Source organism: Dasypus novemcinctus, chromosome 6, assembly GCF_030445035.2.
Source record: "Dasypus novemcinctus isolate mDasNov1 chromosome 6, mDasNov1.1.hap2, whole genome shotgun sequence".
NCBI classification, from domain to species: domain Eukaryota; kingdom Metazoa; phylum Chordata; class Mammalia; order Cingulata; family Dasypodidae; genus Dasypus; species Dasypus novemcinctus.
The window spans coordinates 123451539-123463793 of record NC_080678.1 but is presented as its reverse complement, the minus strand read 5'-3'; the positions used below and the strand labels follow the sequence as shown (position 1 = coordinate 123463793).

General features: G+C 36.6%; 1 protein-coding gene across 1 annotated transcript in view; it reads left to right on the top strand.

The window, feature by feature from the left end:
• Positions 1–1149, top strand: part of LOC101421007 (zinc finger protein 709-like) — a 211055-nt gene extending 209906 nt beyond the window's left edge. Inside the window, exon 6 of the transcript XR_011649121.1 lies at positions 952–1149. The gene's annotated coding sequence lies outside the window, so the exon portion shown is untranslated. The remainder of the gene's footprint in view (positions 1–951) is intronic.
• The last annotated feature ends 11106 nt before the right edge of the window (positions 1150–12255 follow it).

Genomic DNA, 12255 nt, shown 5'->3' with positions numbered 1-12255 from the left:
TGGAAATGAAAATGAGAGGTACTCTAGTGTCCCAGATTCTTCCTGAGGGCTGCTGCCTCAGAAGCACATCCTGATCTGCTCCAGCTCTGCACAATAGTCTTGTAAAGGGCCACTCCTGTGCTGCTGGGGTGTCCTGCCAAGCAGGTCAACTTAGTCCACCAGAAGGGAAAGTCTGTGGAAGGCAGTGATCAAGCCACCGCCCTTGATCTGCACCTTGGAAACCCAGCAGAGATAGCAACATTTCCAGTTTTACATGTGCTTCAGAGAGCTGTGACAGAAGAACACTATGCTTTTAGACAGACTTGGAAATCCATTCCCTAAAATACTGCTCCATGCTGTCCTCCTGGCTCTTCATCTGCTGAAGAGGGTCTGGCTTCAGTTTTTTGTTTTTGTAATTAAAATGATGTATTATTTTTAAAAAAGAAAAGTAAATGCTATAAAGTAAAATCGATTACATTTATATTAGAATGATTTGAAATAATGTTCATTGGATCTGACATTCTGATTCTATATCACTCATATGTGTGATGTTTGATTTGAAGGCACTGCACTCATACCTTCTTATCAAATGCAGGGGAAATAAAACAGTCCATTTACAAATAAAAAACCCATACCATTACATAAGAAAGAAAGAAAACAATTTATTATTGGTTAAGAATGATCAAGTTTACATGTATGTACGTTAGCATGCCAGTGATTGCTATGTCTGAACAGAATTTCATACAATGAGAACGATGAAAGCTTCTCTTATCTCCTTGGGAGATAAATGATTGCATTTTGTGATTGTCACCTGTATACTCAGTGCTTGGAATTGAATCTAGTTCCCAACAAAAGACATTTTAAGTCCTAACCCCAGGGAATGATTGTGAACCCATTTGTAAGTAGGATATTTGAATATGATATTAATTAAGGAGAAGCCAAACTGAATGATATTGAACCTTAATCCAATAGGATTGAAGTCCTTAAAAGCAAAAATTGGAACACAGAGAAGAAGCCAGAGCTGCATCTACAAGCTAAAGAAACCCAAGGATTGCTGGCAAGCTAGCACCAGAACACTAGAGAGTCTAAGAGAAAGCATGGCATGTGGATACCTTGATGGAGGGTACCTAGCCTTCAAAATCATAAGGCAATAAATTCCTTTTGCTTAAACCCACCAGTATGTGTTATTTGTCGTCAAAGCCCTGGTAAACTAGGACACTCATGAGTGACCCTGGAATTACTTTTGGAAGTATGTGTTTACAATTCCAAGGGTTCGATGGCCCAAGACATTGCAGTGTAAAATAAAAATTCAGTGTTATTGGACTTTTTATGTCTACTAGGAGATAATCTAAGGAAGGAGAAAGGGAGAGAGCTTCCCTTTTCCTCTTTATTAAGCTAAGAAAATTTCATCCTTTTACCCTAACACAGCTGAGAAAAACAATTTGAATGATACTTGTTAAGAATCTGAATACCCAAGAGAGCTATGTGTGGAGTGTTTATATATGTGTTTCACTTTTTTAAACAGTTGATTTTATTGGTACATATTACTAAAGCATAAACCCATGCAAAGTGTTCAATCAACAGTATTTGGTATAAACACATAGCTGTGCATTCATCAATTCCATCAGTTTTAGAACATTTCTATTATTCCAGCCCATCAAAAGTGTACAATCAATGGTATTTGGTATAATCAAATAGCTGTGCATTCATCATTTCAATCAATTTTAAAACACTTCTATTATTCAGGTAATAATACTACTAAAAAAATCAACCAACCAAAGAAAACTCATCATCTCAATCCCTCTATCTTTCCCCTGCTATACATATATGCAATTCCATTTCCTTCTGTCTAGTTTATTTGTATTTATATTTTATAAAGACTGTCTTATATATGCAATATCACTCATATTAATATTTTACATGAGGTTTCACTATGTTATACAGTCCCACATTACATTTTTTTATGTTTCCTTCTAGTAATATAAGTGTCCTTAGGCTTTCTTTTTCAAACACTGTCATACCCATATAATAGCTCTGCTAGTCTTGAACAGCATGATGTGCTCTCACCATTTTCATTAATTTCCAAAGATTGACAAACAACCTTTTAACCAATTCTGATGAACCATCAGCTTTCCATTCTGTACCATTATTCTATTTTCTGGTGACCTATACTCATTAATTCTATGACTTTACATAATATATTTAGTTCAAATTGCACAATCATACAATATTTTCCTTTTGTGCCTGGCTTGCTTCACTCAACATAATGTCCTCCAGTTCATCCATATTGTCATATGCTTCACAAATTTATTTGAGTAATATTCCATCATGTATATACACCACAATTGGTTTATCCATTCATCATGAACACCTGGGTTGTTCTCAAATTTTGGCAGTTGTGAATAAGGCATTTATGAACATCTGTAGGTAGATGGCACTGCTTTCAATTTTTCTAGGAATATACCTAGCAATGGTATTGCCTGATCACATGAAAAGTCAATATTTAACTTCCTTAGTAACTGCCGAACAGTCCTCCACATTAGCAGTACCATTGTACATTCCCACCAAAGTGAATAAGCATTCCTATCTCTCCAAATTCTTCCAACATTTACAGTTTTCTGGTTTTTAAATAATGATTAGTCAAATAAGTATGAGAAGATAATTCATTGGAGTTTTGATTTGCATTTCCCTAATTGATAGTGATGTTGAACATATTTTCATATGTTTCTTTGCCATTTCTATTTCTCCTTTGGACAATTGCCTTTTCAAGTCCTTTGTCCCCTTTTCAACCAGGTAGTTTGTCTTTTTATTGTTTAGGTGTAAGATCTCTTTATATATCATGATTATTAAATGGCTATTGGATATATAATTGCTAAATACTTTCTCCCATTGACTCAGCTGACTTTTCACCCTTTTGACAAAGACCTTTGAGGTGTAAATGTGTTGAATTTTGAGGAGGTCCCATTTATCTATTCTTTTCTTTATTTGCTCATGCCTTTGGTATAAGTTTTAAGAAATTACTACCTACCACAATACTTGAAAATATTTTCCTGCATTTTCTTGTAGGAGTTTTATGGATGTTACTATTTATATTTAGGTCCTCGTTCAATTTTGAGTCAATTTTTGTCTAAGGTGTGATAGGTTTTGTCTTTCTTTCTTTTGGATATGGCTATCCAGTTCTCCCACCACCATTTCTTGAATACACTGTTATGACCCAGCTGGGTGGGCTTAACAGCCTTGTAAAAAATCATTTGACTGTATGTATGAGGGTCTATTTCTGAGTTATCAGTTTGGTTCTATTGGTCAATATATCTGTCTTTATGCTAGGACCATGCTGTTTTTACCACTATAACTAAGTAATATGCTTTAAAGTCAGGAAATGTGAGTCCTACAACTTCATGCTTCCTTTTAAAGATATTTTTGGCTATTTGGGGCCCCTTACCCTTCCAAATAAATTTGATAATTGACTTTTCAATTTCTGCAAAAAGGCTGTTGGGATTTTTTATTGGAATTGCATTGAATCTGTAAATCAGTTTGGGAAGAATTGACATCTTGACAATATTTAGTCTTCTAATTCACAAACATGGAATGTTTTTCTATTTATATAAGTCTTCTTAGGTTTCTTTTAGCAATGTTTTGTAGTTTTCTAAATACCAGTCCTTTTTGTCCTGGGCTATAATTATCCCTAAATATTTTTTTGCTTTATAAATGGATTTTTTTCCTGATTTCCTCCTCAGATTACACATCAGTAGTCTGTAGAAACATTGTTAATTTTCTCCTATTAATCTTGCACCCTGCCACATTGCTGAACTTGTCTATTAATTCTAGTAACTTTGTTGTGAATGTTTCAGGATTTTCTAGATATAGGATGATACCATATATGAATTGTGGAAGTTTTATTTCTTACTTTCCTATTTTGGGTGCCTTTTATTTATTTATCTAGCCTAATTACTCTAGCTAGTAATTCTAGCACAGTATTGAATATAATGGTGACTGTGTGCATCCTTCTCTTGTTCCTGTTCTCAGGAGGAAAGAGTTCAATCTTTCATCGAGTCCAATGCTAGCTATAGGTTTTTCATATATACACTTTACCATATTGAGAAAACTTCCTTTTATTCTTATTTTTTGGAGTGTTTTTATCAAGAAAGTTTGCTGTATTTTGTCAAGTGCCTTTTTATGCATCAATTGAGAATATCATGTGATTTTTCTTTTGCAATTTGTCAACTTCTTTTATTATACTAATAAATTTCTTGTGTGTCGAACCACCCTTGAATAACTGGGATAAAACCCACTTGATCATAGTATATAATTGTTTTAATGTGCTTTGGATTCGGTTTGCAAATATTGTGTTGAGAACGTTTCATCTACATTCAGTATAGATGCTCTGTAATTTTCTTTTCTCATAGTATCTTTATCTGGTTAGTACTAGGGTGAAGTTGGCTTCATAGAATGAGTTTGGTAATACTCTTTTCTGTTCACATTTTGGAAGAGTTTGAGCAAGACTGATGTAAGCAATCATTATTGGTAGAATTTACTGTGAAGCCATCCAGGCCTGAGGTTTTCATCTTGGGAAAGATTTTGATGACTATTTCAATCTCTTCACTTGATATTGGTTTACTGAGGTCTTCTATATCTTCTGGGGTCTGTGTGGGTGGTTCAAGTGTTTCTAGGAATTTTTCCACCATGTCTACATTGTCCAGTTTTTTGGCATACTGTTCTTCATCAAATTCTTTTATGATCACTCATATTTCTGTGATGTCAGTGGAAATTCCTTCCTCTCATTTATAATTTTAAAATTTATATCTTCTCTCATCTTTGTTGTCAGTCCAGCTAAGGGTTTGTCGATTTTGCTGATCTTCTCAAAGAAACAGCTTTTGGTTTTGATGATTCTCTCTACTGTTCTTCTAAATTTCATTTATTTCTGCCCTGAGCTTTATATTTCTTTTCTTCAACTTGGTTAGGGATTAATTTTCTGTTCTTTTTCTAGTTCCTCCAGATAGCAGTTAGACCTTCAATTTTAGCCCTTTCTTCTTTTTCAGTGTAAGCATTGAGGGATAGAAAGTTCCCTCTCAGCACTGCCTTTGCTGTGTCCCATAGATTTTGATATGTTCTGTCTTCCTTTTCTTATCTCAAGATATTTGCTAAATTCTCTTGCAATTTCTGCTTTGACCCACTGAATATTTGAGTATGTTGTTTAATCTTCATATATTTATGAAATTTTTTCCATCCATTATCAATTTCCATCTTCATATTTTATGATCACAGAAAGTGTTTTGTTTAATTTCACAAAATTTATTGTAACTTGTCTTGTCATCCAACATTTGTCTTATCTTGGAGAAGGATCCATGAATGCTTGAAAAGAAAGTATATCATGCACTTTTGGTGTTCAATGCCCTATAGATGTTAGGTCAAGTTCATTTATCATATTATGCAAGCTGTCTGTTTCTTTATTTATCCTCTTTCCAGATGTTCTATCCAATACTGAGAGTGGTGTATTTAAATCTTCAACTATTTTTGTAGGGACATGTATTTCTCTCTTCAGTTTTGCAAGTATGTGCCTCATGTATCTTGGGGCACTTGCGTTAAGTGCATAAATATTTAATATAGTTATTTCTTCTTGGTTACATGCCCCTTTTATTAATATATAATGGTCTTCTTCACCCCTGTAAACAGTTTTCCATTTAAAATAGATTTTGTCCAGTATTAGTATCACTACTCCATCTTTATTGTTAGTATTTGAATGGAATATCTTTTTCCAACCTTTCACATTTTATCTGGTTTTGTCCTTTTGTCTGAGGAGAGTTTCTTGTAGGAAATATATATGGTTCATAATTTTTATCCATTCTGTCACTCTATATCTTTTGATTGGTGAGTTCAAGATGTTAGCATTCAATGTTATTACTATAGAGGCATTACTTCACCCATTTTTTTCTTTGGCTTTTTTTTTTCATATGTATGTATATATCTTTTTACACTTTAATTTACCTTTCCTAAAAATCTTCATTTCTACACTCTTCTCAAAATCTCTTGCCTTTGTTTTTATTTTTTCCTTTCAGACTGTAACTCTCCCTTTATAGCTCTAATAATTCCGGTCCTTTGGTAACATATTCTATCTATATTTGTTTGCCTGTGAAGACTTTTGTAACAGTTTGATATGATTATGAATTCCAAAACTAGATATTGGATTAAGTTTGTAATCTGGTCTGTACCTGGGCCCGATTAAGTTATGATTAGGGCTCTGATTGGGCCACATTGTTAGAGCACCGAGGAGTGAGGACTCACAGATAAAAGACATGGCAAAGGACAGGGTGGAGGGTTTTTGATGTTGGAGTTTTGATGTTGGAGTTTGATGCTGAAGCCTTAAGCTAGAGCCCTGGGAGTAAGCTCACAGAGGAAACTTGAGCCCAGGAAGAAGCAAACTCTGGAAAGAGAGGAACCTTGAACCCAGAGAGAAGCAAGACCCTGGAAGAGAGGAACTTGGGAACCATGAACCCTCACAGATGTCAGCAGCCATCTTGCTCCATATGTGAAAATAGATTTTGGTGAGGGAATTAACTTATGCTTTATGGCCTGGTATCTGTAAGCTCCTACACCAAATAAATACCCTTTATAAAAACCAACCAATTTCTTGTATTTTGCATAAGCATCCCTTTGGCTAATACAACTTTGAACTCATTCTCATTTTTTCAGGACAGTTTTCCTGTATACAAAATTCTTGGCTGGCACATTTTCTCTTTCAGTGTCTTAAATATATCCTACTACTTCCTTCTGTCCTCCATGGTTTGTGATGAGGTCAGCACTTAATCTTATCACGGTTCTCTTGTATGTGCTGTTTGCTTTTCTCTTACTTCTTTCAGAATCCTCTGTTTATTTCTGACATTTTTCATTCTGAATATTAGGTGTCTCAGGGTAGGTCTATTCAGATTTATTCTGTGTGGAATATGTTGTCCTTCTTGGATATTGATATTTACATCTTTCATATGGGGCAGGAAACTTTGGTCATTATTTTCTTAAATATTCTTTCTACAACTTTTCCATTTTCTTCTCCTTCTGGAAAACCAATAATGTGAATGTTTGTGTATTTCACATTGTCATTCAAATCCCTGAGACACTGTTCCATTTTTTCCACTCTTTTCTACTTCTGTCTCCTGTCTTTTCCAGCTCAAATGTTCTACCTTTGAAATCACTAATTCTGGCTTTGAGCAATTAAAATCTGCTCTTATGTGCCTCTAATGTATTTTAAAATGCATCTTTCATGACTTTCATTCCAATAACACCTTCTTTATTTTTATTTTTATTTTTAAAGAAGCTTTAGGTTACATAAATGTTTCATAAAAAATATTATAAGGGATTCCCACATTCCCCCCTCTCTAGTCCTCCTCCTTTCTTTCCCACATTAACAGCATTCTTCATTAGTTTGGTTCATTAGTTGCAATTTATGAACTCATATTGAAGCATTGCTACTAACCATGGACTAAAGTTTACATTATACTTTACACTTTGTCCTGCACAATTTTGTAACTTAAAATATACAATGGCTGGTATCCACTGTGATGTCATGCAGGACAAACCCAATGTCTGAAAATGCCACCATATTACACTTAATCTTCCTTATCCCTCCCCTCAGAACTTCTGGTGGCCACTGCCTTTATATCAATGATGATTTTTCCGTTGCTAGAATAATAATAAGTCTCCTTTAGTCCAGGGTTCATTCTTCAATCTTGAGGATTTTTTGGATGGTGATGCCCACTCTGCTTCTAATTGAGAGGGGGCTTAGATCCCATAGGACAGATGGATAGAACTGTTTGCAGTTGCAGACACTCTCTCCTCCTTGGAATGGGCATTGTCCATCATCTCTTTGTTAGTTGTCTTGGGTGAGTCCAATGAACTGGAAAGTAGGTGTTGCAACTCTGCTGATATTTAGGACTCAACTGGCACATGGACAGACTAACGATTTAAGTCTCTGATACATATATTTATCAAGTATAGTTCCAATTATGGGTTCAAATAAAATGTGCAGAAGAGCCATGTGTAGAGACTCTATAAATGAGTCTCATTGTTACAGTGGGGAGAATAATTCTGAAGTAAGGCCCACTGACAGGGTGCCAGATTCCTGAGATGTCTGCCCTGCTTATAGTTTTTGCATGTCTCTACAGCCCACAGGAGCCCTGTTACTTAAGACAATGTTTACTGTGGCAGTCAATGAGATCCTCATGGGACTTGCATAACTGTAACCTCTGGAATGACCTCCCAACTCACTTTGAAATCTCTTAGCTATAAAAAATCATTTGTATTTACCATTTCCCCCTTTTGGATAATGTCTTTTTCCAAACCTTTTCATGCTTTCAAATTGTCCTTTATGCTTATACAGTGCCTTCTTAATATCTTTTCTTTCTTTAATCGTATTTTCTTTCAATTCTTTGAATTGATTTAGGAGGATTGAGTGATTATCTTTGATTAACTTTCTTATATCCTGTATCTCTTCAGGATCTTTGGTTTGTTCCTTTGGCTTGGCCATCTCATCCTGTTTCCTAACTTGTTATTTTTCACTGATATCTAGGCATTTTAATATGTTGGTGAATTTACTCTGATATCCAGTTTTTCTCTCTTCCCTATTGTTTATTTTTCCACATCTTTTCTTTGCTATTCAGTTCAACTTAATCTAAGCCTTTAAAATTGCCCAGTTTAAGTTATGAAAATTGTGCCAGTGGGAAGAGATGTGGCTAAAGCAACTGGGCTCCCATCTGCCATGTGAGAGGTCCAGGGTTCAGTTCCTGGGGCTTCCTGGTGAAAGATGAGCTGGCCTGACCAGAGAGATGGTCTGAGCAGAGTGTTGGCTCATGCAGAGTGCTGGTCCATACAGGAATGCTGGGCTATGCAGGAATGCTAGCCCACATGGAGAGCTGGTGTGGCAGGATAAAACAACAAGAAAGAGACACAGAGGAGAGATGATGGGAGACAGAGCAGACCACATAGCAGGGTGGCACAGGAGATGGAGTGACTCTCTCTCACTCTGAAAGGTCCTGGGATCAGTTCCTGGTGTTGCCTGGGGAGAAGACAAGCAGACACAGGAGAACACATAGAGAGAAGACAGCAAGTATGAGGCAATAAGGGAGGAGAAATAAATAAATAAAATAAGTCTTTAAAAAATTTATGCCAGGGACTCATTAATGGGGTGCAGATTTTCTCCCAGGAGTTAAGGTACAGAGAGAACCAAAGGAGTTTTGTCCACGCTATTTCCATATCTGCCTGTAGATAGTGCTTGTCAGTGCAGCTTTCCATGAAGGTGTTTCTTTCAATCTCATTTCCTTTGTTTTGGACTAGCCAAAGCTGGGGCTGAAAGCAGGCTGTACTGGTTGAATGCACTGAAGCAAAGCTTCTCTAACCCCTTCTCTTTTTCCTTGTAACAGCTGACAGGGAGGATTAGGCCTGTTCCCCTCTTAGTCAGCTGCAGTGAACCAGGGGTTTTAGCCAATTTAATATCTTGGATATGCCAGATGCCAAGAAAGTTTGGTAACTCACATTTGTTGTTTTGAGGTCTTAATCTCTCTGTATCTCACTCTCATGGGAGCTGTGAAGCAATGTTCTGGTCTAATGACACCCAAAGTTGGTCCTTTGGATAGCTTTTGGCTCTTTCTCCATTGTTTTTGTGAGAAAATTGAGCCTGCCTACCTAATCCAATGCCATCTTCCCACAATTTTGGCCTCAATATTAATATTAGGAGATTCTCCTTGGAAGTAGTTCTTTGTCATTGAGGGGTCCACTTTTGAATGAGGACAGTGGTCCTCTTAGTGTGGAGCTGTAGATTTTCTTCATCCATTTAAAAGATTTCACAGAGCCATTCTGTATATAAGTCATGCTCTTACCAATATATAGGCCTTATAGAAAAAGGTGTGATCCTTTGCTATAAACTGAAGACACCAGTCCCAAACCAATGAAGTTTTAAGCCTTTTTTTAAAAAATTACCCAATTCGATATTTTCACTTATAGCAAATTTTGTGGTTTCCTTCATCCACTGATGAGGAGAGTTGAATAGGAACATGCCTAACAGTGAGATTTGGGTACTGTTGTATAGGACCAATGAGGAAGTTTTAGAAAACTCAAACACAGCTGGCTATTACTCTAACAGTTGCCATGTGGCATCCAAGAATAGCAAAAATAAATGAGGCTTTCTCTTCTCTTTAAATGGTTGCATCTGTCCAGGTACTGATAGCTGGGCATGAGTCACTCTTTCTGTATCAGACACTGAAATACAGCAATTGTCTTAATATAGGGATCCAGCATCTCTTGAATAGAAGAAACTATGAAATAACTGCAATATTATAGAGATATGTTTGCTCTCCAGGATGTACACAAGTTCTACTGGATGTTTAAAGAATGCCCTTACATATTATAACCACCTAGAACTGTCCAATGAAGATAGCCATTTCTGTTAAGTTTCCTCAAAAGAAACATTAACATATCATTGCTTAAGTTTTAGAAAAGCAAACTGTATTTCTTGGATATTAGGCAAGGTCTTATTCAAATTCAATTTGTAAACCACTTCTCTGCAGATGATTTTAGTTACAGATACTTTGATCAATTTTTCACTGCTACAACTCATCTTTTAAGATGACCATTCTCACCAAGGCATGGCCATTAGGGTGGCCCCAGGACAGTAGTGGCACCTTCTTCCAACAAGTAATGGGAAAATAACTTTTGGTCTTGGTCTACCCAGAAACACCCATTCTCTTGATTTGTCTATCCCAATCTGAGTAACTTTTTGAATGTAGGCCCCAAGCAGATACGGAAATTTAGTCCAACAGTTAATTATTTGTTGTAAAGATTTCAGGATCATCACATTTTGCTTTGATAAATCATGTCCCAAAACTGCCAAAAGGTATATATACCTAACAATAGCATATTATTCCCAGCCCAGAGACCTACAGCTAATGTTTGCATTTGAATATGTTGGGGAAAATACTACAGTTCAGTCAACAAATAAATGGACTCCCATTAGGAAGTGGAGGATGATGTGGTGGAGCTGGTGATGGCAACATACCCAAAACTCCTATGTTTGAAATGTAATATTTTTAAAAAATGAATAATAAAAAAATAAAAAATATATTATAAGGGAGTCCCACATTCCCCCCTCTCTAGTCCTCCTCCCTTCTTTCCCACATTAACAGCATTCATCATTAGTTTGGTTCATTTGTTGCAATTTATGAACTCATATTGAAGCATTGCTAATAACCATGGACTAAAGTTTACATTATACTTTACACTTTGTCCTGCACAATTTTGTAACTTAAAATATACAATGGCTGGTATCCACTGTGATGTCATGCAGGACAAACCCAATGTCTGAAAATGTCACCATATTACACTTAATCTTCCTTCTTCCTCCCCTCAGAACTTCTGGTGGCCACTGCCTTTATATCAATGATGATTTTTCCATTGCTAGAATAATAATAAGTCTCCATGGAGACTGATATGACCAAAGGCAGAGATTTTATTGAGAAGCTCTCCAAACAGAGGGGGTCTGAAGAACAGACTTCAGCCCACTTCTGGAAGGGTAGATTTGAATTTATACAGAACTTTTCAAGGCAGGGAAATGATAGTCAGTGGGAGAGGGTTGAGGGTCTGAGTGAGGTGCAGGGGCAAATAGGAAGCCTTAGAGGTGAAAATTTTCCATTGTATGGCTAGAGGGTAGTGGGTGATGGAGTTGGGTTTTCTTGGAATGCTGCAGGAGTGGGTGTTTCTTTGATCTGTAGGGAGAAAAGGGTTTCTTTATCTCCTTTTGATATGCAGCTACTGAAGATTTTCTTCTCCCTCTGATATACAGATAGTGAAAGTTTCCATCTTCCTCTGATATGCAGGTAGTGAAGGTCTCCATCTCCCTTTACTCCCATCTCTATGTGATTTCTTTAACCTGTGGGGAAGTGTCATGCCCTTAGACATGTAGGCTTATGGGGGAAGGGGTTACCTTTCCCCAGTGCATATCAGGGGAAACTGAGCTACAACTTGTTAATTATTGCAAACTTCTAACAGTCCTAACACTTTGTTTATCAGTATATATATGTTGGGAGACCTGGGTATTGGGGTATACAGTACAGGGCAGGATGGGAGGGTGAAGGGATTTGGGGTGTCAGCTCAATCTGGCTACTTTCTGCTGTCAAGGGGTGGGGTAAAGAAATTCCCTTCCTATATGAATTTCGGTGATCTAAGACTCTTGTGAAGCTGACATTATGTTGGGATTCACTTTACAGGAAGTTTTGGATCACAGAGTGGTTCAAC